The 27,040-nt window shown below is 40.4% G+C and overlaps 1 protein-coding gene across 3 annotated transcripts in view; it reads right to left on the bottom strand.

The window, feature by feature from the left end:
* The window catches only part of LOC138624431 (phospholipid phosphatase-related protein type 1), an 82,038-nt gene that overhangs the window by 45,836 nt on the left and 9,162 nt on the right, over positions 1-27,040 (bottom strand). Inside the window, exon 1 of one of the 3 annotated variants that reach the window (XM_069704653.1) lies at positions 4,343-4,562. The exons of 1 other annotated variant lie outside the window; for it this stretch is intronic. The gene's annotated coding sequence lies outside the window, so the exon portion shown is untranslated. Of the gene's footprint in view, positions 1-4,342; positions 4,563-27,040 lie in introns of those variants that run through there. One more of the 3 variants, XM_069704633.1, reaches the window with a different exon arrangement.

Here is a 27,040-nt window from a genome sequence, read left to right as displayed (position 1 = left end):
CGACAAAAAATCATCAAAAATCATATCTACTTTTTGGTGTTTTAGGCTGAATACATGATATATATTCCAGTACTTCAGTACTACCTATAAAGTGGAATAAATGTTCATTTGTAAGTCGTGTTAGTCCCTATCGGTCGAAAGGGGAAAATCCTACAACAACCAGAATGCTTTGCAATCAGTCCCTAGGTTGCTTCCCTATTCTGCTGCTATAGGCTTGACTGTTGCCTCTGTGGCACTGGCCAACAACTGACAAGTCTGTGTCAAGCGGCAACCAACTGACTTCGCCCATTGGTTTAAGAACTGCCATTAAGAAGCCTCGAGTTCGGCTTTTCAGCCGTCACCATCTTGGTATTTTGGAGCCAAAAGGGACCATATTTGGACAAGCTGGGGAGAAGCAAGCAGTGGTTCTGACTCGGACACTACACCCCGCCCACTTATAGCAGAAACCTGAATGCAACACAGGCCTGTCAATCAAACAGACACACCCCCCCATAACACAGCTTCTTGAGGCCTAATATCTAATAAATTATGGAATTATTTTCAGATGGACCGTCAGAAAACTAATGAGGAGTGACTTTAGTAAATGACACCATAATGATTTGTGGATTTTTTTTTTTTATGACTTTGTATTTCATGAGAGAAGTTGAATGGGAGTCTATGGAGCCAGAGCATTTTTGTACCAAACCCCTAGTGGCCCACAGTGGTATTACATCTTAAGGAACTTCTGCATTGGCTTCATTTTTTAGGTCCTAGAAGGCACGTCAACTTACAGTCACATGCTCACTAACTGGAATGATAAGAATATCTGACATGCTATTGTCTGGCTATTGGCAAAACCAGGCAAAAATATTCATGAAGTATCGTCGGTGTTACCATTCACCTAATCACCTGTGTGTATCAGCCTTCTGAGATGAGGGCAGGGCTGCTCAATCTCCAGAGGCAGGCCTTATCACAGCCTATAGGAGCCAGTCATTCCCCAGAGACATCACAGTGACAGCTCTATTGCCCAATCAGGCCACCCCCTCCCCTCTCCCCCCCACCCTCCTACTGCACTAATAACACTCCCCCCAAACATGTAGTGGTAATCAAATACCTGCTTGCAATGGACGATAGAATGGGTATGTGTGTGTGAGGCACGCCTGCATATATATAGCGCGTGTGCGATTGCATGTGATCAATAGTGAGTCTCTCGTGTGGAGTGGAGGAGGCGCTGGATATCAGACGTGAGTTCAAAGGTCATTGCTTTCTGCAGCATCACCACAATTCAAGCGCCTGCTTTTGTTGTTGTTTTTTAACAACATAAAGCATTTTATTGTGTCTTCCTGTAATTATTTATATTTGTAACACATTTTGGAGCACCACCTTGCCACAAGATGATGTTCTCCATGTATATCATCACAGCTTAGTGGTGTTTTTTTCTGCAAAGAATTGCAAAAAACAAAAGAATCATCTTATTCTAAACAGCCTGAGTTGCATACTTTTTCTTTTTACAGTACATACTGCAGCCACCCTTACAAAGTATGTACTGTTACAAGTAGTATGCATACAATTGGGACATACTACTTTGTCAAAAAAAATCCACCTTGAATTTTGACCTTCTTGGTCAGAAAGGATGCTATTTGGAACAAGTGGTACACTTCACGTTACCCTCCTTCCTAATGCCTCTTCTTCGTCTTTCTTTTGTGAATTGCAACCGGGCGGAGCCTTTGCACCACCACCTCTCCCGGCAGCTCAGTCGACATGATGTGTATTGTGCTGCGCATATGATTGTGGGTCTGAACAGCCAGAGTAGCGTGCTGGCCTGCAAACTGCAAAACATGACCAGATATAGTGGGACATCTTGGTATTTTTGACATCCTTAGTTTCACATATTGGGACATACATCTGTGGTCATTGGAACCTACAGCAAGTGTCCTTGTGCAATCACTCACTACAGGTCAGGAGGTATGTTAAATTTAACATGTATATATTGATTTATCACTTGCTATGTGAGGAAGAAATCACACACCAGAGCTGAATTTCATTTTGACAAATATCATGGGATGCCCTTCTCTGCTGCGAGCTGCACTCTCCTCTCCCTTCACCTGGAGATTTAGGATGATAGTGCAAGCATATTTTAGCTATGAAATCGAGCCTGTAGTGCAGCTTTATTATAAAAAACCGGACATGGCTAGAGTGCTTCCCTGCAATGCATAATGTCACAGATGACTGACTGAATCATGCAGAGGGCACAAGGATTGTAAATTTTATTGGGAAAAGGAAAACCAAGACGGTAACTGCAGTTGACCTATGAAGTATCATTTGGCATTGTTAAACTGAACTACACTAAATCTAACAATAGTAAAAATGACTAAAAATGTGACAAAATTGGACGCCTTTTGCTCAAACTTAAGACATCAAAGTAGAAACATGTTGAAATGTTGGTGTAATTATCACTTTGATTAATTATAAGGACAGCTAAAAGGTGAAATTGACCTCAACTGTGACAGAAAATTAACGATGACAACAGTAACAATCACAATAGGTTACACGAGGGTTGATCCTGGAAGCGCTACATCAGAATCCTTTTGCAGCTGCTGATGTCATAGGCCTACATCACTACAGTATATCATTGCCAGCCAAATTATGTCATTGTGACCTCAGCCAGTTGTTTTTCCTCATAAGTCAAAAAAAAACAACAGAGACATCATCTTTGAAGGAAAGGCAAAAACACACACATGCAAGCACCCTCCAGTGTGCAGTAGATGTTTGCATGTGACCACTATAAAGCTATAACATACAGACACACACATATAAATGCACCCTTGTGGCTTATAAAGGACGACAGGGTGGGTATAGTCTATGCCAAGAGGTGTCCTGTACTCTGTGAGACCCGCTGACAGCCAGGGAAAGGCTCACCTGATGCCCAGTCACCTGCCATCTGTCTGCCGATTACTACTATTCACCCGTTATATATGACGGGGACAAGCGTGAATACACCAGTAAAATATAAACACACACAGCAAACGCACAAATTCGCAGCAGGTTCCAGCTCCAAATAGCTGGTAGAAATATGTGCCTCTCCCTGGGTGGCTGATACTACCTTATTTTCAGTGCTCAGCCACGGGACACGAGGAGGATTCAATACAAATGGCAGCGTGCACACAATCAGTGAGGAGGAGCAAGAAGCAAAAGCAATATTTGCCTGTCTCTGGGAATACAGGCAGACAGGAAATAGTGTCCACTACTTAACATGCAGCCCGTGATTCAACAGAAGCAGCACTTTTTTCTGACAGTAGGACACCACTGTCTTCTGTCTACATTGACTTTTTGTTTGCTGCTGCTGGGCTGAAAATTGCAAAAAATTTAGTTTTAAAGGTTTTTGTTTTTTTTTAACCTATATTAATTGGCCCTATTGCCTCACATCCAAACTGTGGCTGCTAATACAATCCTCAGGCGTTCTGACCTTATGTGATAGCAAAATAGCAGCAGTGTGATGAGGCTATAGAAGATCAGAACAGACATTTACCCGGGTTAAAGATGCCCTGCCAGTACATCAGACATGTTTTTATTCTAATCTTAATAAATTAGGTTAATCTGCTGTGTGTGCCCTATTGTAGTCAGTTCTTATCCAAGCTCAGGCCAAGGCTGCACAACCATGGCATCCTTTTTCAGAATATGATGATTGAAGAGGCAATCAGGAGAGGATGATGATACATGCAGCACTGAATTAATTTCAAGGTTACCCTACACCGCTCATCAAGGCTTCTAATAAGCATGGGATTTCAGTCATTCAGCGATCTGAAAGGCATCAACTGCATGTCTAAAGGTGGGTGTATGGGGTGGGGGGGGGCTGTTTGAGGAGGAATCGCCAGCCTGTGGTGTTGGGGGGCGGGGAGACGGGCCAAATTGTTAAAGCTGGACTGAAAACACATTTTGCTCGGCAACGGAGGCGGCACATTTGCGCAAATCTCAGTTTGCTGTGATCGTTGGGGGGGGGGGGGGGGATGCGCGGCGCACGAGGCACATGGATACGTTTAAAACAAAAATGCATATTTGTGTGTGCGTAAATAAGCGCCAGAGGGAGGTCACTGTTGCTGGTAGAGACAGGTGTCTGTAAAATGCCAATTCGCTGCAATCATTAAAACAGTATCTTCAACACATCCTCCACTTCATCTAAGGAGAAATCCTGTTAATTCACAAATGCAGTCTTCATCACAAGCTCGGATCAAATGAGAAGACTCCTGCGTTGCGACTTGATTGAGGTCCGAACTTGCATCAGCAACAGACAATAGCTACACAGTCTCGTTTCCTCTTATTTCCCCCCCCCCTCACGGCATCTGCACGCAGCGCAAACACTCACCGCGATGGGTTGAAGCAATAATCCAGAGAAAAGGCGACTCCATTAAAGAAGAAGGAGGAGGAAAGGAAGCCGTGAGCAGCACCCCTACTACTACTAGTACTACTACTCCATCGGCTCGGCTAAGACGCCGCTCTCTCCGTTTGTGATGTGGATCACGCAACGTGCGAGCCCATGAGGATGGATGCTGTGCCTTGTCGGGGGGCGGGGACAAGACGCGTACTCGGCTCCGGTGGAGCGTATGTAATTCGGCGTAGGGACCGTGTGTTACAAGCAAGTAGGCTGTCTCGCCCGCATATTCCCTGCCACCCTGCCCTTGTAGACCTCCACGTTTTTTTTTTTTTTTTTATGGAAACGCTCACATTTCCTCAGAAAGGCAGCCGGTTGTCTCCTCGGGGTCGCTGAATATTCATGGTGCTCCACACGTTCACAGGTGGAAGGTTCTCTGAGTGGTGGCTGTTGCTGCATGGCGATTGGATTCTGAGGATCTTTGCTTGGTACCAAAACATTGAATAAGGCTTTTGTACTACTGTGGAAATCCATATAGGCTATTATTATAATAAATAATGTGGTTCAAAATATTCCATTAAATGGACTACTAGATTTGGTAATGATAAAATGCACACACACACACATCAAATCCAAGGATGCAATTATTTGAAATTTGTCAAGAATTAAAACACAGTAAACTAAATCATGTCATGTGAAATGCTAACATCTCCTTTAAAGGGTGACTTCAAAGATTTTCAACATGCTCTCTAAATGGGACGCATGTGATTATGTCTCATTTCCCTCCAGTATAGACAATCCCCCCGTGCATCTGCCTGCAAAACTCCACCAGAACCTGTACACGATGATCTACAGATCTCCGAGTCTGCAGGGGTCTCCAACCTTTTTTCTTCTGTGATCCACTTTGACAAAATGAAAGTATAACATGTATTCACCTAGCTGAGCTCCACCAAACCAGCTGAATAAGCATCTTTTATGTGAACAATGACCAAGCTGATCCTCAACACAAACCCTTGCTGTAGACAGACCGTAGACTGTATATAAAAGTGGACGTTGCTTCCGGGTCTGTCAAAAGTGAGGCCGATGCACGAGTACCATGAAGTTCAATACCACTGAAGGCCACTAGGTGTCGGCTCCAAAGAAAAACTCTTCTGCTCCAAAGACTCCCATTGAACTTCTTTGAAATACAATATCAATCAAATTTTTGTCCACAAGTCATAATGGTGTCATTCACTAAAGTTACTCCTTCTCATCGGTTTTCTGACGGTCCATCTGAACATATTTCCGTCAGTAATTATCTATTAGGCCTTAAAAAGCAGCATGTTTAGGGGGTCGTGTCTGATAGATTAAGAGGCCTGTGGTGCAGTCAGATTTTCCGCTATAGGTGGGTGGGCGTAGTGTCCTTGGGTTCCCAGACAGATAGCATCAGATTCACTGCTCGCTCCTCCCCAGCTCGTCCACATATGGTCACCTGCGGCTCCAAAACACCAAGACGGCGACGGCCAAAATATTGAATTTGGGGCTTCAGAGTGGCAGTTCACAAGTTGTGACGTCACAATCGGTTGCCTCTTGACGCAGACTTGTAGGCCGGCGCCAGAGAGGCCCGCGCTATAGCAGCGTAGTAGGGAAGCAACCTTGGGAGCGATGCAAAGTATTCTGGTTGTTGTAGGATTTTCCCCTTTCGATTGAAAGGCACTAACACGACACATTTTGTCTGTTTTCTCAGCTCATATGTCTAAACAAGCGTAACCCGTGAAACATAAACGCTCACTGTTTTGCCGTTTAGTTAAAAACAATGAGAAACGCAAAAAAGCATTCATAAAAGATGTATTCTAATTTTAGTCAAGATTACAGGCTCGTTTGATATTGCGTTGATATTTAAAGACATTTTTTTAAATAACATGGCAGTTATGACAGGACTAATTGTTAAAACGGATGTGGAAGAGCTGGTTTCTCTGATAGCCACTAGATATTGGCCAAAACTTTTCAGACTACATTGAAATGAATCAGCGTAATTATTTTTATTTCCTCCGTTTTTTTTTTTTTACAAGAAAAATATCTGATTTAAACCAGATATTTTATGACTCCTTTTTTTAATGAGATCATTTTCTTGTTATAATGAGGAAAAAAATACTTATTAAATTATGCAGGTTTTGTGCCAAATGTACTCCAGAGCATAAAGAAATGATGATAATAACTGTAAGTGGACCTCGTGTTATGAATAATAAGAGACAGGTAGGAACAGGGTGACAAAGAGAGTACTTTATCATATGGGTAGATAATGACTGTGCTCACATTTCACTCACTGTTAATGAGAAACTACCCAAGTACAAGGACTCAATGTTATGTGCTGACGCCCATGCGTGTTGCCATGGTTACACATGTACATATGATCAGTTCCTCGATAGTTTATGTACAGAAGGTGGATTTGGATTTCTAAAATTCCAAGATGTTTTTATCATTGCAAAGATGTGGCTATTACCAGCTGCGGTTCACTGCATCTCTACTGGAGAAGCCAAGTTTGTGTTTGTCACAAAATACACAATTTTATTCTAAACATAATTGTGAGGAAATACTGTTACCTTATTCTACCAAATGTTATCTTTTATCACGGGAAAAGTATCTTGTGAAAACAAGAAAGTTTTCTTGGTCAAACAAGATACTTTTCTCTGCAAAAGAAAATACTTTACTAATCTAACAAAAACAATTTCTCATTTTAACAAGGAACTTGAGGAAATATATTTATAGCAATATGCTGCTGTAAATCAGCTAGAACAAACAACTATAAATCCATCGAGTAGTCAATTTTCCCAAAGTGTTTGAGCTTATATCCCCTTTGCTTATGTATTCAAAGGAATTTTCAAATGTAGGTTATCGAGAATTCTAAGTATATTTTTTAGCACTTATTAGTTGATTTACAGGTTTCTCCGTGTAATTGTTTTTAGCTGTGGTGGTTGTTACCTGTCAATAGAGTTTTGTTCCGCCTCCAGTAAACAAAACTGGATTTTCAGGCTCCATGCAGGCTCAAACCATAGCTGCATAGACCAATTTCAAATGTTTTATCAGTGATCATTAGACTGCATTCTGATATCATCACTATATAGACAACACATAATACAAATAGACCAGGTTGCATTTCGATCAGTTTAGGAGAAAAGAACAATTCTGGCGTTGCACATCTACACGAGGATTCAGGGTTCACTACCCGTGAAACTATCCAACGATGTCTTTTTATCCATTGAGTTGTTTCTCTCAATTTTTACATCATATATTTTGTCTCAAAGGAAAGACCACTTCTGCGGCCCGGATACGTGTAGCTTTAGCACTGTGAATGCGCTCATGCTGTAACTGGGACAGACACATTGAAGAGAAATCACAGTGCCCATCTCTGCTACAAGAAATTACCAAAGAAACACTAGTGTGTTCAGTGATCTAGATTCAGCAAGCACGCTACATTACACTCCATGCTCGGGCTCCCGCTCTCCTAATCCTCTGCTTTTTGAGCCCATGCAGTTCTTTTTAGTCCTCCCCTCGTCACTCATCTGTGGCCTTCAGTCACATTAACCAAACTGAGCAGAAAAACGGAGATTACTGTCGAGTCAAAAAAATGTGTGGTCAGCGCAAATTGTAATTAAAAGCGGTTTGAAAATGGGGATAGATCCATTTTGTACTAAACTTGGGGTGTGTTTTGGAACTAAATGGGGGCAGTGGTAGCCCAGAGGAAGACAATCACGCCTGTTTCTGGGTATGAACTCCTAGATGAACTGAAGGAAAATTGGCTGGGGATGGGGAAAAGCAAACGCCTTTCTTAAAAACTGCCGAGGTAGCTTTGAGCAAGACATTGCACATGGGATCTGTCTAGTTATTCTACTGTGGCTGTGTTGGCCTGTGCTGAGGTATGCAGGTGTGTAACTGTGTAAGCAGGATGATGTTATACAAGAGAAATCAAGTCTAAAGTAATGGTCTGCAGGAGTCCAAAGTTTTGTATGTCTGAAAAACCAACTTAAAACCTGACGTGCATATAAATCTATAGTGCAGACTATTACATTCAAGCGCTTGCTGAATGAGTTCTCATGATGGATGAATTCATACTGAGCATGCTGGACTTCTGTCGGCTGAGACGGCTAACTAATTTAATCGTGTGACTCTTCAAGACTTTTCAAATGTTATCAGATTGAATGGATCAAATTCAGATTGTAGCATTGTCGCCTCACAGCAAAAAGGTTCCGGGTTCAAATCCGGTCCTGGGCCTTTCTGTGCAGAGTTTGCATGTTCTCCCCGTGCCTGCGTGGGTTCTCTCCGGGTACTCCGGCTTCCTCCCACCATCCAAAAACATGCACCTCAGGTTAATCGGTGGTTCTAGAAATTGCCCATAGGTGTGAATGAGAGCGTGGATGGTCTTTGTTTCCGTCTGTCTCTACGTGTTGGCCCTGTGATAGGCTGGCGACCTGTCCAGGGTGTACCCTGCCTTCGCCCAATGTGAGCCGGGATAGGTTCCAGCCCCCCCCCGTGACCCTGTTCAGGATGAAGCGGGTATAGATGATGGATGGATGGAATTCAGATTGTAAAACAAATCATTTCACAGGGGTTTTGACACTCAATATAACGTATCCATTGTTTTACAAACACAACGGTAGCCGTAGCCATGGACAATACCCATAGACTGTGTATAAAAGTGGACATAGCTTCTGAAGTCTGAAAAATTAGGCCAATGCAGACGTGCCTTGTACTGCAAAACCAGAGGGCCGCTACGGTTTGGTTCCAAAAAGGCTCCACTCCCATTCAACTTTTCTCATAATAATACAAAGTCAATAATAAAAAAAAAATTCCACAAGTCAATTTGGTGCCGTTTGGTAAAGTCCCTCCTTCTTATTAGTTTTCTGTTGGTCCATCTAAAAAATAAGTATTACATATTATGATCATTAATGAGATATTAGGCCTAAAGTGCTATTTTTGGAGACGTGCCTGTTTGATTGACAGCCCTGTGGTGCAGTCAAGTTTCCTCCATAGGTGGGCCGGACCTCAGGTACTGAGTCAGATAGAGTCAGAGTTACAGCTCATTCCTCCCCAGCTCATCCAAATATGGTCACTTCTGGCTCCAAAATAACACAACGGCGACGGCCAAAATCCAAACTCGAGGCTTCATAACGTCAGTTCACAAACTAATGAGTGACATCACTGTCGGTTGCAGCACGTGTCAACAGTGTAATTACTGCCAGTGAGAGTAGTTACTCTCACATATATTGATTATATTGACGGATTGTATTGATTTTAAATCATAGTGTTAGACATATGTTATACTTATCTCTAAAAAAAAAAATATTTACAATTGACTGATTTAGACTTTTCAGGCCGACTTTGACATTCACATTTTTAGCAGGCAAGCTTTTTTGTGGCCGTGCCCAGCTGAAGGAGTCATCAGCGATGAAAAGAAATGTTCATGTCTTGACTTTTATGCGACAAATCTTAACACTGCAATCTTTTCATTTAGCTGCTCCAAAAGAGGGAGCGGTAGTGAAACATGTATAGTGCAGGAAGCCAGATTCATTCTATTAGTGTCTCTGTCTCATCAGGGGGTAGGAATATATTTTGGAAAGCTGCAGTTCCCAAGTTTCTCCCAACGGACTGTCTGCCGTGGGAAAGAGATGCATCAAGTTGTTTACTAGTGTTTTGATTGCACTCTCAGCACAAACTGTTTACCCGCTATAATAAATGTGTTGTTCCTATTGGGTGATTTATAGGACACATCCTCTTTATAAATGTAATATGCAGTTGATTAATCTTCCTGATAAAGGTTATACAGCAAAGCCTGTTTATGTTTGAGACCTATACATTTCTGAACAGCACTGAAGAATGAGAATGACAGATACCTTGGCTGCAAGTATATAAGAATATACATAAGAACGAGAACAGGCTTAAAAGTTTAACTCTCGTCGGGAATATGCCAAATTAAATTAGAGTATGTAAATGAAAGATTTCTTTTTTTTAACCAAGTTTTACTTTTTATGCCAGATGTTGCAGCATTTCCCGGACAAATGACGAAGTGAGGATCTACAGACAGCTGTAGTCCTGCGGGGTTGAAAAGGCTGCTGGACAAGAGAGAGGTCAGTTCAGAGTTACTCAAACAAACAGTCGAGCACAAACAGAAGCAGCTCAGTACAGCAGTGGTATGCAGAAGGTCACCTCAACACATCTTGACTCATCAGACCTTAAGGACGGAAGGCCGGAGGAGCAGAAAACAGGACCACGGTTTGATATCTGTCCGCGAAGAATTATACTGTAACGTTATGGTAGTCATATGGTCTGGAAAATCAAAATAAAGAACAATAATCTGTGGATCTAGCCATGTTGCAATTAACGACAACAGCCCTACACAAAAGCAGAGATTTAAGTCTACAAATGCCTGTTCATGTGAAACTGCTTTATATAACTACTGAGGTGGTTTTTCCCTTAAGTCTTCAGATACGTTTTTTTTTTTTAATTGTTTTGACATCATTTGTTAAGAGGTCGGGGTTTAACTGAATGCAAGACACTGCAGGCAAAAACACTTCATATACTTGTCAGTTTTGAAATGTTGCGCTATGTTGCGTCTATTGCTTGTCTTCTTTTAGGCTAGTGGCAAAAAAACATCCAACATCCAAATTTAGGTGTTTATTTAGCTACTTTTCTGATTTATAGAGTGATAAAAACAGATACCCAAAAATCCCTACTATAAAAACATGTGTCTCTAATATGTCAACAAAATGCCACAAGAATTTTAAAGCTGGCTTTAGCCAATGTTCAGATATGTGTTTTGGAAATGTTTAAAAATGAGCACTTATTTAATTAGATAATGCCATAGTTGCATATGAAATACAGAATTCCACAAAACTTGTAATACAAAAACATATTTATTTTACTATTAGTAATCATCTGGGAAAGCTCCATGGTCATGTCTATTAGTTCATGTTTACCCTATTCACCTGTAATGTGTAAGTCTTTGTCCAATCAAATTGATCAGTTTGTCCAGTTTTGCCCAGCTCCTTCTGCATTTACTGAAAGCAGCAGCACTCACTAATACCTCAACTGACTTTGAAGTGTAAAATTATTGTATTTTTATCCACATTTTTTTGTTGAATATCTCCTCAAATTGCTCCACCTGACAAATGTAAAAGAAAAACAGTACAATATTCAACTAAGCAGTAGCCTACTTGCAGGATTCATTTGATTATCAGACCTGTGCTGCAGATCCATATCCATGCTTGCCCGAGGGACTGTACATGCACACACACACACACACACACACACACACACACACACACACACACACACACACACACACACACACACACACACACACACACACACACACACACACACACACACACACATAAACAGGAATATCAGCTTTCACTGCATCAGACAGTGTGTAAGCTTGTCATCTCATATACTGTATGCCGGCTGTTATTCCCTCCATCTGCCAAAGAAGCTTCACACAGACTCAACAATGTAGTATAGCGTTTCACCAGTGTAACAAAGCATGTTGGTTAAAGGGTGAATGGAGGGACTCTAAATAAGAAAAGTGTGTTTTATTAATAACCAAACCCACTTGTGCATAATGACATACCAAAATTAATTAATACCAGAGACTAAATATTTATCATGCTCATCTAAAGTTTGGATGATGTGGCCAGCTCTACTCTGCTAAAAGGAGAAACCAGGAAAGGACGAGATGGAATAGAGTGAAATATTTCAGTGGAAATGAGGACGTGAAGACAGACGGGCTGATACAATTATTGAGAAAGAGGTGTGATTATACGCACATCAAGGCTATTTGAGTATAAATAAAGTCTGCACATTGACTCTGAACCACACATGAAGAATGTTTTTAGCCTTCACTTTAAACTCTTTAAAACTTGTCAACACGTTCATATAAATCTCTAAAAAACAAACAAATCTGACCAAAGAGGTAAATATCTCAAAATAAATACCAATTGACACTGTATTCATGCTGTAGGCACATCCTTCAAATCCAAAGACATCGTGTTAAGTTTCCAAGTAGTTGTTTTTTAGGTCCCTCAATTAAATAGTAACCTTTAATTAATGACAAAAGTCCTAATTTACTTAATAATAACCATTCGCTGATGTTTTTCATGCGACAAAGTGAAAGTGATGTCTTTTTTTTTTATTATTTTATTGCCATATAATTTTACTAATGTCAGAAACATTTTTTTTTTAACATTATTAATGTCTACACAGTGTGTTATCTATTTCAGAGTGTCTGCTCTTTTCACTACATTTTGTGAAACCTCTCCAGATTTCTCTCTTCAGCAGTTTGCCAGCTGTCATGACTCCTCTCTGCAGCACTCAGTTAAGTGTCTCAGTGGGTTTCAATAGACTCTTTCTCGCTCTTTTTCTCCTCACAGTACAGTATAACGTCTGAATAAGAGGTGAAATTTGTGCTACTATACTTATTGATGGTGCTTCAGAGTTGTACTGAGACTGCTGGTTTTGTATTTCCGTGTGTGTGTGTGTGTGTGTGTGTGTGTGTGTACACGTTTGTCTACGGCCCCGTTATTCAAGAAGCTTATTGATCAGAGGGTGTTTAGTTTCTAGGCGGCTCCTAAGCGGTGGGCTCGTTTCCATGGTAACCTAACAGGCCGGCCGTGAAGCAGTGGCCTTGGCTGCAATCAATGGCGGAAACACAGCTATTCACACACACGCACACACGCACACACACACACACACACACACACACACACACACACACACACACACACACACACACACACACACACACACACACATGCACACACATGCACAGCCCAAAGACCAGACAATGAGGAGGTTTTAAATATACTACTGTCTGTTTCCGGAGCTACCCTGTAATGTACATTTAGAAAATAGAGAGCGATGTCGACTATTAACTTCACAGTAAGTACTGTACTGTAAGAAGAGTGGTTTGCTTTAAAGCAATTATATCCCCTGAGATCCACTTATTACTTTCTGATAAAATGTCACTTGATATTAATAACCAGCAGCCATTACCTTCAATGGGATACTACGAACGTTTCATGCAATTCAGTATAGAGTTACTTTATTTGCTTATAACAGTTGCAGGCTAGATGTGGGGATGTTGTGAGTAACACAGAAGATTCGTCCAAATCCTTCTTACTATCGAAAAGTTTTGTTGAATGTATATAAGTGAGTGTGACTATGCACACTAAGTGGACAACATTTTTAACTGTGAATCTGATAGTCCTTGAAAGGTCAAAACTGTCCCAAACGCTTACGTGCGCCGCTGTCCTTGTGACATTTACTGTGATGAAATATATTTTTGATGGATCCATTATACTGGACAGGCACTGTACCATTCATAATGCAATTTGTTTTGTTACAACATGGTGTATTTTCATATTTTTAGCTGGATTGAACTTAACCTGGGCTAAACTCAGCCAAAAAACAACAACAATGAGAGCCATCTTAGCCAGATTCAGTTAAACCTGCATTAACTAATATATTGTCTACTCTAATGGCAGTGGAAGCAAGTAATGAGCACAACAGTGACACATAATAATCGTGTAAATTACATAGGGCAAATGTTATAGTGAAAAGCAAACTCACTGACTCATCAGGAAGACACAGAACAACATTCATTTGGAGTCAATGTCATCTCCACAGGATCAATATAAGCTCAATATTCACTCACCTTTTACCTCTGTTTTGGCCTCCACCAGCTCCTGAACAAGATGTCTGTCTCTTTAGTTGAATGCTTCACTATTTTCACCAGCTAGTCGCTAACTGTGTTTGCCACTAGGCATTGGGCAAGGAAGAATACAGATGAGAAGCCTGCTGCATCTGAAATGATGCTAATTAAGGCAGTGAGACTGAACCAAGGCATAAAGGTTGTGCACTGTAAAACCAAAGCAAGGAAAGTTGCTAACTTGCCCCATAAGAGTTTAGGAAAACTTCAGAGTTGGGTCACAATGGGACATTAACATTCAGTTCATTATTCAGTCCCGCCAAGATTTCATAGCATTTTTTTTTTGTGTGTTTGTTCCAATCAAAGATGTCTGATTTTGCGGCGGATTTGGTCCAAAATTGCAATGTACTTTACTGAGTTTTAAGTGAGTTTTTCTGCGGTAAAATTGCGGAAATTAGAAAAAAAATCAAGTCAAGAAAAAAACATGTTTTTAAGCAGTACCTGATTAAGAATAATATGTAATATGTGATCACGTAAATGTTTTAGTTCTATTCTTCTGTTGACAGCATTTTTTGCAGAAAAATCATGGGAGTTTTGCTAAAATTATTGCAAACTTTGCTTAAATTTTCATTAATTACTGCGATTGCAAGATCCCGATTTCCTGGAGGCACTGATTGTTAATATAAAAAGACTGATCACCGCATTTTTAATCCACCTTTAATTCTTAAAAATGAACGAAAACAAGCAGTGCATCAGAAATTAATGTTACAGTTAGAAAATATATTTGAAAAATTGGATCGCTATTTCATAAAATACAAATTCGAAATTGTGACTGCGACATATTCGTGAGCTGATATTTTAGTCTTTAGGTATAACTGTTTCACTGACAGAAAAGTTCATACATTGGCACACATCTATAAAAACCAACAACAACACATTTGTCCACACATGGCCTGTATTGTGTGGGACTCATGCTGATCTGCTGCTATAAATAACTTGGCTCGGTAGGTTGTCGTGGCAACCAACAAACTGATGCCAGAGCAGGAGCGCTCGGCTCCTTGAAGAGAAAAGCACATTCAACGAGGGGATGAGCAGTGAAACTGGAGAGATGCAAAGGAGATGGGAGTGATACGGCAGGAGAGGAATGTTGGGAGGGATAAACAGAAGGGAAAGAGAAATGTACAGCGGAGATAGAGGAGAGATGACACAGAGGAAGAGGAGGGACAGGACAAGTGGAATAAGAAAGAGGTAAATGATCAAATAGGAGGGTGGTAAAGTGTTAGACAAGGGTGGGAAGCAAGAGAAAATAAAAAATGGTGGTGAAGTGTAAAGTGCAAGGAATGAAGACAGCAAAGAGGAGACTGTAGAAAAGACATGGAGTGGAGTGGGATGAGAAAGAGGACTGGAAGAAGATAGAGGAGGAATTAAAGCACTGCTATGGGATGGGTAGGAAGGAAAGAAATACAAGAGGTTAACGGAAAGGAGGGGAACAATGACCTAAAACAAAGTATAATTCATCCAGTTTGTCAAGAGCTTTCAAAGATAAAAAGCATCCATACCCACGACAAACATACTGATTCATATGGTCTCAGTCTGGGGCAAGGGCTCTGTGTTCCGTTTGAACAATAATTTGACATTTTGGGTAACATCCTTTGTCGCTTTCCTGCCAAAGGTTAGATGAGAATATCAATAGCCCACCGCTCTCATATCTGTCGGATGAAAATGAAGCTGGAGACAGGAGGTGGTTAGTTTAAACACAACACCAGATACGTTATTGTATCTCGTGGGTTTACTGTGCGTTCAGGCAGCTGGGAATTGGTAAAAATCTTATTTGAGAACTTCCCACTTTCGAGTTGAGAGTGTTCACAAACAGGTGACACGGCCACCCCCAGAACATGTGCTGTATTTCTGCTGTCAGAACACAGAAAACTGACAAACAACTGTCATCATCCGTATAAACCAACACAGGGACGAACTGGAGCTGAGGAGGCCAACATTATTTTTACACATTTCTGCTGTGTTTTGATGTACTGCTGTTTTGAACAGCTCACACACTGGGTTGGGTTGGTGAACTGTATCTGGATATTTCACCTTTTTTTCAGAGCAAATATATTTTGTCCTTTCACCACAAACCCTGCCAATGGAAGTAAAACTTACTTCCCATAGCTCTTAAAAACCTTCTACTTACCCAGTGAGATATTCCCAGTTTGACAGGTGTTCAGGTGTATTTTCTCACTCGGAGGTTGAAACTTTCCCACTTCCCAGTTGTTCATGAATGTTCCATTAATGTCTAAAAACACAACACAAAGTTTTATGATTTTCATAGTTTGATGGGGAGTTATGTTTTGAAAAGGTCCTTTTTCTGCTTCCACAAAATGAGTCTCATAAAGAAATGATTCTCTGAGTTTGGTGTGAAGAACTTGAGTGACGTGGACACATAGTCTTGACTTCAACTTCACCAAACACAAGCTTCGCTGCCCAAAGTTACTGACTGACTTTATTAATGTTTTATCATTATGGCTGAAATCCATGCAGCGAGGCTCCAAAATCTCATGGAAAGCCTTACCAGAAAATGTAAGGCCGTTATAGGAACATAAAAATGTTTCTTTATTTGGAAATGAAATGATAAACATTCAAATATGAGTGTAATGTTTTAAATTCTGCAGTAGGATGCCCACGTTTGAGAAGAGGTTGTCAAAGTCATGTGACCGTGTAGAGGGGAGGTGAGGGAGGACTTTCACCCAATAGATCAATCTGTGAGTCCATGAGAAAGTACAAGTCAATGTGGATTTCTTTTAAGTTTCCTAATGTAAGTGAACATGTGTAGCGTAACTTACGTACGCAATGTTACTTGCATAAGTACTTATTTTCACCCAAATTCGGATTGTTTTCTAAACCTAACCGCATTGTTTTGGTGCTTTAACCTCAGGCACCTTGTGTGTCGGTCTGGGACACCAGCAGGATTTGTTGGCAATAGAAGAGAGTAGGCCAAGAAAAATGTAGAAATCAAGCAATTTTGTTATCCGTTATTATAAAACCGGTAGACCAACATAGCTATTACACATTTTGATGTGCGACTGGGTTGTTACATTTTAAAAATGCTCTGGGACATGTTTAAAAAAGGGAAAATAAGGAAAGAGTCAACCACCATTACTTTAAGGGTTCACTTGGACTATTAAAATACACCAACTGCTTGTATTAATAAGAGACAGTCTGCTTCCCTCAAGTGACCATGCAGGACAGATGCTGGTGCTGACCTGGACTCTGTCTGCCTCCAATTCCCAGACCCGTACAACGGCTGTCTGGCTTTAATGTGTGCGAACAGACACTAATGCTGACATGAAGCTTTAACGGGATCACAGGCAAAGGAGTGGGGGTGGGTCACGGCTGGGGAGCCAAAGTGTGCAGGGGGCAGGATTAATGTCATAGAGGGAGCGATAGGGGAGAAGGTGGTGTTAAAATGAGTGGGAAAAATGTGAGAAGAAGGGTCAAAGGGGAGCGAACAGCAGAAATATGGGGCAGCTGAAGTGCGTTTGAAGGGGAAAAAAATGTGAGAGGAAAGCGCCGACTGTGGATGCTCAGGGAGGATGTGGGCTTAAGGAAGAGAGAGATGGGGGGTACGGGGAGGATTAGTGAGGCAAGACAAAAGCCCATTGCTGCAAAGGGAGCTTCTCATTTGCATCAGCCATAAATCATCACACCCTTTCTGTGGTGTTTTTCTGTCCTGCCTTATTCCGTGTTTATCTGTTTGATCATAAACACAGTAAGTGGAAAATCCTCTCTGATGTTGTTTCTACATTTCTCTGCATGAAGTCAAACTCGGTTTCTTTCTTTTTCTCCAGCTCCTTCGATGTGTTACTGTTTCTCCATTTCCATTTCTCTGTGTACATCCATTTGAAGAAAGTGAAGGGGGATTTCCCCGGGGAAATCCTCCAAGTAGGAATCCCTGCGGAGTTTTTGTCTTCACTTCCAGAACAAGACACAAATAAAATCAAACTAAAAGTTTTGCTTCAGAGCCATGTTAGCGTGGATCCAACTTTTCAAACGGCTCCCACAGACTGGGCCCGTGGAGGCTGAATGCTATTAAATTTGACATTCCAAATGTCTTCTTTAAACTGTCCTCTGGTCGCTGGACCTGAACTACATACAACAAATGGGATGATCTGATTTAGGAGAATATGCATCAAGATTAAAGCCTCCAGCCTTGCAATTCTGAGAAGTGCTCAGAGTGGGGAAGCACCTTCAAAACTTTTAAAATAAAAACAGAACAATCTGCACCTTTAATACCACATTTAGTGCTGGGTATCAATTAGTCATTTTTAATAACAATAATAATAACAAACTTAATTTGTACAGCACCTTTCATACAACAAATGCAGCTCAAAGTGCTTCGCAACAAGAGAATTACATGAGGTGTTTCACATAAAAACAGATATAAAGGAACATTTAAAAATACAGAAAATAAATTAGATAAAACAGATCAAATGCATAAGAAACATATAAAAACGATAAGAATCAGATAAAATGCATAAAAAGGAATACAAGTAGACTTGATTTGGGTTGCTATCAAAGATTCAATTCATGATATGAAGTTGCGGAAAAAGCCGTTGTAGCAGTTGTACGTCTTAGTATACGCTAAATGCTGTGGCTTACAGACACTGATGAGATTTAGGCCTACTTCTACGTAAATGTAGCAAGAATGATGTTGCCTAAGTTGAAGTGAATCTCATCAATGATTTGTATTGAAAATAGATATTACATTTTCTGTGTAATGAGTGCTACGTTTGCACATTTAGCTATTAAAAGGAGGCTGCAAATTAAACCCTAAATATGTATACCAGAAACATCCAATCAGATAGGGCTTTTTCTCATCTGACCTCTGAAAAAAAGCATTGATATTGTTACATTTTATGTATGTGCTATGACCTTTACACACACAAGCAAAGATAAGAGCTGACTTCTGCCCACTGGAAATAGCTCATTCGTCTCTGTTTTCCTGCTGCAGATATAAATCACACTGACTCTCAGTCTAAGCAGTGACGATCATCAAATGTCACTTCTTGAGGTGAACAGTTTGAACTAAATGGGAACAGATGTTCTCCAAGAGGCATGAATGGGGTTGTGATGTCAGCAGAGGATGGGTTTTAAATGGTTGTCGGGGCAACGCCAAATAAGCTACAAACTCTGAGTTATAAAGATGCTGACAGACACACAAACAAAAACCTTTTGAGGGCTTTTGTGAACTGAATTTTTTTTTTCCCTTAAAATCTACAGCACTTCAGGCTGAAATGTAATATTAGCCTCAAATATCTACATTTAAATCCCAAATCTAAAATAACCGTCTTTCTAAAATAAACTCACATCCCACGCTTAAACCAACCTCAGGCAAATTAATCATAATTCTAATCTCGTCTGCAAAACGAAAATGTGTCCTTAAAAAAAATATGATGAGCGGCAGGATGTCGTCAAAACACACTTTCGCCTGAGGTTGTCCGACCTTGCGGCGACACTGTCCTCATAAGTATGGAAACATAAGCACAAGTTCTGGCCCACACAAACATGCATATACAGTACTCACCATACCTCAGTGCAATTTCATACACAAGCCTTTGGGTGCTCTCTTACAAACACTGAACCATGTGGTCTGACCTAAACAATGTCAAAGGATTACACACACACACACACACATATATATATATATATATATATATATATATATATATATATATATATATATATATACAGTACATACACACCAAGGTGAGTTAGGCTGCCTATTTGTGTGATTAAATCACTGTTGTAAGGTTGGGGAGGCAACATTCATCTCCATTAGAGATGTGGAGGGCTGAAAGCTCATGAAGTACTATGACTCAACACACACACATGCAAAGAAACGCATACTAGGACACTGGGAAGCAAACACATTAGTAATGGAGTTTGCTGAAGGCAATTAAGTGTCCAACAGAGGAATGTAAAAATGTTAATACATCCAAATACTTCATATTTTGGGGAAGTTGGTGCATTGTAAGTGCACACAATCAGCATGAGTTCCACGCAGAGGATCAAAACTGTGAATAAAGAAAACTATTCCCTCACGCCAAAGAAGTAATTTATTGCCGGCCAGAGCAAAATGTGCTGCCCATGAGGATAAATAATGTAGGTTTACATCCGCAGGAGATAAATAATACAACATACAAGCTTTTGTTCCTACTCTCTTCTCTCTTTGAGTATTTACAACCTTTTCCGCTTATCCTACCCTCTCATGTTTTGCACCTCTCCACCTCTCACAGGTCAGTGAACGCAGCACAAGCAGAGATGCGATGTAACTCTAACGGCCACCCATCTGTCCGTAAAAGCTGTGCGAATGTATATTCCACGCTGTAAGATTAATGTGTCACAGAGTGGAATACAATACACCGCAATATAAAGGCGGTTCAGCTTGTATCTCCATTAGCTCTGATGCTGATCCACTCTGCAAAGGTCACTGTTGTCCCGTCATGACTTTGTCATCATAAACCCAGTGAACCGAAATCCACCTAATGTTTGACTGAAGCAGTAAATAATTTGTTTTAGATTATACACGCAGTGGGGTGATGCTGCGGACATTGTAAATATTAACACTGAAGTAATTAGATTACCTGAATAGGAGAGTGGTCTAACTAATATCCACGGTTTGATATCTCATTTCACAAATACAAATTTCCCAGCACGCCTTACTACTTGGTAACTTTAAAAAAAAATGAGGCAACTAAATTAAATAATTATGAGTGGTGGTGAGAAATAGTATTTATATTTAATAATTAATGGAACATTTGAATAAAGGGAAAAAAAGTAGCCTACATAAAATACACTATGATTCAAAACTATAGGTGCCCAAGTTGGGAAGGTGGAATATAGCTGTCGCAGTCAGTAGAGTTTGTGTAACTTAGATAGAACAATCGGATGACCAGTGAGCAAAGTAACCTGAAATCGAACTGGGCTCTTGCCAGCTCTAGACTTACAGCATAAATTAAATTAATAAACTTGGGAAAATTGTAGGCGAGCTAAATGTCTGCCAAGCCTTCTCTGAAACCTTTGTTATTTGTAATCCTTTGAAGATGAGCCGCACATCAGGAGGAGGGTGTGCTCTGTCAATTACAGCCTCCTCCAAGGTCTCGTTTGCCACTATATTCCCAAAGCAACCACAGACAACCTCCTATACTTGTAATTGTTTTAAGACGTGATCATATGCCCTGCTTTGCATGAGCGGTCCAATGTGTTTTTTTTACTCCCATTGTGTTGTGTGGTATATAATCTTGAATCAGTACCCAGTAGAATAGTTTGATCAAGGAAATAAACAAGGTTTAAATATACTTATAAAGGATCATAAATCACTCTTTTATTTCACTTCTCTAAGTTCAGGAAATAATTGGTAGATTAAAATTGTTCACTTTGATCTTACTTTTCCATGTTTTGGAAGATCTTTGTTTTGGAATCAAAGTTACAAAAATGAGCTTTTCATCCCGAGTCTGTGGAAAACACAGGTGGCTGAGTGAGGAACTTAATGACACGAGTTTAAGACATCAGTAAACAATGGTGGGAAAAGCCTCAGAAATAGTAATAAAAATATATATATATATATATATATATAGTAGATCTGAAGCTCCACACATAGGCGTGGTCAGTTTAGGTCAAGCGGCAACCAACACAATGTCACCCATTGGTTTGTGAACAGCTGTTTTAAAGTTTTCAGTTTGGATTTTGACCATCGCCATCTTGTTAGTTCTGAGTGGTTTGGAGCCCGGGGTGACCATATGACAATCCGCAGTGGTGGATCTAACTCGATCTGATTGGAAACCCGATGATACAACATCCTACCCACCAATAGCCATAACCTGACTGTACCACATGCCTGTTAATCAAACAGATGGACAGCCAGAAAAGTAAAGGGAAATAGTGACTTTAGCTAGCAAAACTATGACAACTTGTGGAAAAAAATTTTTTATCGACTTTGAATGGGAGTCTGTGGAGCTGGAGGCATTTTGGAGCCAACCTCTAGTGGTGCTTGGTGGTATTGCAGCTTAAGGCACTTGCACATCGGCCTTATTTTTCAAACCTGGAAGCTACATCCACTTTTATATACGGTCTATGGTTTAGGTAGGTGAGATACTGCAAATGCATAGCATGCATGGTGTTAGTGAGACGTTTGGCAGATATCGAGTCAGTTGACCGTTGTGGTGTTATTCTGCGTTCATTTGGCACTTTCTATATTGTAAAACAAAACTAATTTGGGTCCCTGGAGACTTTGTTTGAGGTGCTCTTCCATGGAACAACTCCCAGATTTCTGTATTATCTTTTGATTTTCAGTAAATCTCCCATTGTATTGACCTCCGTCAGCCTCAGTGTACCGTGTGTCTCACTTAGTTTTAATTTGTTAAGAAACTCTACCGATTGAATAAAAGAATAATATATATTTTGAACTACCTGAAGACTTCTGGCTCAGCTGAAGGTTTTTGCCACGACAGTCGCATCAGCCAAACAGGACAGACAGGAAGTCCCCCAAAACATTTGACATTGCATTGTCAGAGATCCTATGTTTCCTTTTGTGGCACAGCAAACAACATTAAAGAGAGGCCTGATTCAGCATAATGTCACATGACTGAGCACATGAGTACACACGTGGCAACATAAAAGGATCGATCTGTGCAATATGCTTGTCAACAATAACAAGTGAAATCATAATAAGTATAGAGGTTTCCTGGTGATGACATACTGATTTTAGACTTTTGGGTCAAATTATGTCAAATAAGGTAAATACCAGTGGAACAGTGTTGAAATGGATGTCAAATATTTGGAAAGTATTTTTTCTTATTGAAAAGAAACTTGAAGTAAAGGGAGGCAGAAAAACAAAGACATTTTCCTTGTTTGTGACAGTGACAGAGGAGAAGTGAGAGGTGTGGCCTAAATTAGGAAGAGAGAATCTAAGAAGAAAAGATAAAGGCAGGGGGGATCCACAGCCTTATGCAGGCAGCAAAGTAGGTAGGTAGGTAGGTAGGTAGGTAGGTAGGTAGGTAGGTAGGTAGGTAGGTAGGTAGGTAGGTAGGTAGGTAGGTAGGTAGGTAGGTAGGTAGGTAGGTAGGTAGGTAGGTAGGTAGATAGATAGATAGGTAGATAGGTAGATAGATAGATAGATAGATAGATAGATAGATAGATAGATAGATAGATAGATAGATAGATAGATAGATAGATAGATAGATAGATAGATAGATAGATAGATAGATAGATAGATAGATAGATAGATAGATAGATAGATAGATAGATAGATAGATAGATAGATAGATAGATAGATAGATAGATAGATAGATAGATAGATAGATAGATAGATAGATAGATAGATAGATAGATAGATAGATAGATAGATAGATAGATAGATAGATAGATAGATAGATAGATAGATAGATAGATAGATAGATAGATAGATAGATAGATAGATAGATAGATAGACCGACTTATGTACGCATACATTATTGCATTATAGCTGTGTAAAGCACCACCAAGGATACAACCATCCTCATACTATGTTTTCCAACATGCAAATCACTTTCCTTGAATGAACTACTCTGTAAATAGAAGAAAGTCAGCTGGGACTCCAGCACTATACCCCTGAGGTTTCCTTTAGCATTTAGTTTAACCTTTGTTACTGCTGGTGTGTGGACTGACTGCCCTTGCTAGGGCTGCACAAACAATGTCTTCATGCCTTAGAGGATTTAAGCAGAGACACTTCTCTACTGTCAGGCAAACAAAACCACTGACAACAGAACAATTCACGTTTCTTTCTATTCCAGGACTGTGCATCAATGATATATTAGACTTTGGGCTGAAGATTCCAATCACAACCCAGTTATTGCATTAACTTTTTAATGCATTTATACAGCAACAAAAATGCACAGTATTGCCTATAAATGTATATATATATATATATCTAAGAGGAGTGCAAAAAGTGGGCCAGTACTCAAAAGTATATACAGCCCCGCAACTTTCACGTGTCACTTGTTGGTGTTCCCGGACTTTTTCTTGCACTCTTCTCATTCTGTAACATCTAAGTACTCCTTTCAGCCCTTTCTGTATCAGGTTATCTGATCAATTCAAAATGGCTCTAAATAAACGCCATTACCCAGAGGGCACTAAATGTTTCCTTCTTCTCCTGCCTCCTTTTCTCTGTCGCCGGCCAGTCCAAATAGCAGCACATTAAGCTTACAATAATGCTGGCCTGGCTTCAAAAGGGCACAAAGAGCACAGCCACAGAGATGATGACGCAGCGGAGCTTCACAAGTCAAATCATCTACCCAACTAGGACCGAAAGCCGGGCGCAGCAAGCCAACATTAGCGCCACTGCTAGCAGCGAAGAGGTTATGTAAATATATGGGAACATCTTATTCATAATTAAAAACACTTGTCTTACAGCTGCTTGAACTATAGTGTGTCGTTATTTTAAGTGCAAGCTCAATATTGATGTGTGTGCAATGATATATTTAAATTTAAGGAGAAGTGACTTTGCATTCTCTGACGTTTTGTGAAGACGCTTGGTAAGAGGACTTCCAGGACAGTTTTTTTTGTTTGTTTGTTTGTCTCTTACTATGCCTCAAGTATTATACATGTCTAAAGGATAGAACAATGCTACTTCTTTATTTTGGGGTCTTCATGCAACAAAAAAAAAAGTTCATCACAGGTAATTGTTTGCCCAGGATATGCAGGTTTTCAGTCTTTCAGTCTTTTGGCACATATCATATTATGTGTGCAGCATTTATTTTTGAACAAGTCATCTGTAAATATGAAGACAACGTTTTCAACCAACTTATAGAGCGAGCATTAGCTTAATCAGCTCGGTATTTATAGCTGATAAGATACACCAGCAATGGTTGTCAGTTCAGGATAGAAATGAGATGCCTGCTTTTGTCAACAATGACATGTTTTTTTGTTTTTTTTAAATGACTTAAACCTTTAAGTGGTGTATTAGTCCACATTTACTATTGAAAACATCAGAAAGTTTAACCGGTTGGGAAGTAAGTAAGAAAACTTAGCTCAACAGCCCTTAGGCCAGCGCCCCTGGGGGAGAAATGTCAATTTGATCTCTTCTCGCTTTCTGTCACACAGATGACAGTCAAAGTGAAGTCCCTCTCTTCACTGCCATGATCAAAGATGCATCTCATGACTGTAAATACCTGTCGGTAGCTTTTCACTACTGAAAAGCAAAGAGTTCCTCACACAAACTTCTGAAGGCGTCACAGAGGTTTGGGTTCCACCGCCGGTCCACAAAGCGGTCTTGTTGTACTTTCAGAGCAGGGTGACAATGTCAGGGGCTACACACCACGTAGGAGGGGGCAGAGTTTTATGGATCTGTCAGGGCCCAAAAAGCCCTCAAGGTGAGACAATGCCAAAGATTGGCATCAGTTGGCTCCTCAACACAGACTTTTTGTTAACATCATCCATTTCCTAAACTTATCCTAAACCAAACTCCTCAACCTTTATAACCAAGTCTTAACCCTCGACAGCCCTTTGAAGTGAGGATAGGCTAAAATATTATTGCTTTTCAAAAATGTGCTCAAGCTCAACCTCATTAGGATTTAACTAAAATAGAACACGCACACACACACACACACACACACACACACACACACACACACACACACACACACACACACACACACACACACACACACACACACACACACACAGACTTCAGCGATGAAAGCTTTCTCTGTCTGGAAGTATCATGCTGGGTTCAGCTATTTTCTCTTTCACAGCACTATTTTAATATCGTCCCATTGTTGGACACAAGCAACACCCCACATGCGCTGTAGAACCATTAATTGTGATATTGATGTTGTAGGTGTTGCTGGGTCACACATTTCAACAAACCAGTCATCTCTTAGGGGGCTTTCATTTGTTTGGTCTGAACCTTCTGACTTCTTAGTTTGGTCCAAACAAAAATAGCAGGTGTGAAAGGTGCCTTGGACAATGGTCCGGACAGAAAGTCCAAAATTTAGAGGTGGTCTCTGTCCGGATTTATCTTAACCAAGGTTTGGTTTGTTTGCAGCATGAAAACACGTTTTGGATGTCTCTGATTTTTGGGCCAATTACAGATAATTGAGACAGATTATCATAAACCATTAAACGATAGAAGAGAATAGGAAGGTAAGAAAAAACTACCTGCAGTAGTAAATGGGGAGACGGAGAGACAAAGTATTTAATTGTAGTGTGGTCTAAACAAATCACAAGTCACTTCGCTTTTCACCGTGTAGTTCTTTGCCTCTGACTTGTCCCTTCATGTCATACAAGCGGCAACCAACGGTGATGTCACCCATTGGTTTGTGAGCTGCCATTATGAAGCCTTGAGTTTGGATTTTGGCCAGCACCATCTTGCTCGTTGGAAATGGTTTGGAGCAGTGGATCTGATTGAGATCTCATTGGAAACTCGGCTGCAGTATGCCCCACCTACCAATAGCGGAAACCTGACTGCAGCACAGGCCTGTCAATCAAACAGACACTCCCCCAGCTTTTTAAGGCATATTTTCTAATTAATGACAGGACTACTTTCAGATTGGCAGCCAGAAAACTAATGAGAAAGAGGGACTTTAATTAACAACCCCAGAATTACTTGTGGAAAACATTAATTGACTTTGTATTTCATGAGAGAAGTTGAATGGGAGTTTATGCAGCCAGAGGCTTTTTGGAGCCAACCCCTAGTGGCCCTGGGTGATATTGCAGTTTAAGGCACTTCTACATTGGCCTTTTTCAGACCCGGAAGCTACTTCCACTTTTATATATAGTCAATGACTTCATACAACGGGACATCATCCCCTACTTAATCTTCCTTCAGTCACTGTGTCGTCAGTGCCACTCACCTTACTGGTCTCTCCAGAAATGGAGTTGCCAAGGCTTGCAGTCTTTGCCTCCACTTGTTAGCGACAATATGTTTGCTCAACAAGGATGTTTAAATGGTGAATTTGCACTAGTCTTTAGTACTGTTG

This window comes from Brachyistius frenatus, unplaced genomic scaffold (assembly GCF_029030835.1).
Source record: "Brachyistius frenatus isolate BFR_SWC_R1_liver_20210118 unplaced genomic scaffold, ASM2903083v1 Contig_3, whole genome shotgun sequence".
In the NCBI taxonomy this organism is placed as follows: Eukaryota; Metazoa; Chordata; class Actinopteri; family Embiotocidae; genus Brachyistius; species Brachyistius frenatus.
The sequence above is the reverse complement of the archived record's forward strand: the minus strand, read 5'-3'. Positions and strand labels throughout refer to the sequence as shown.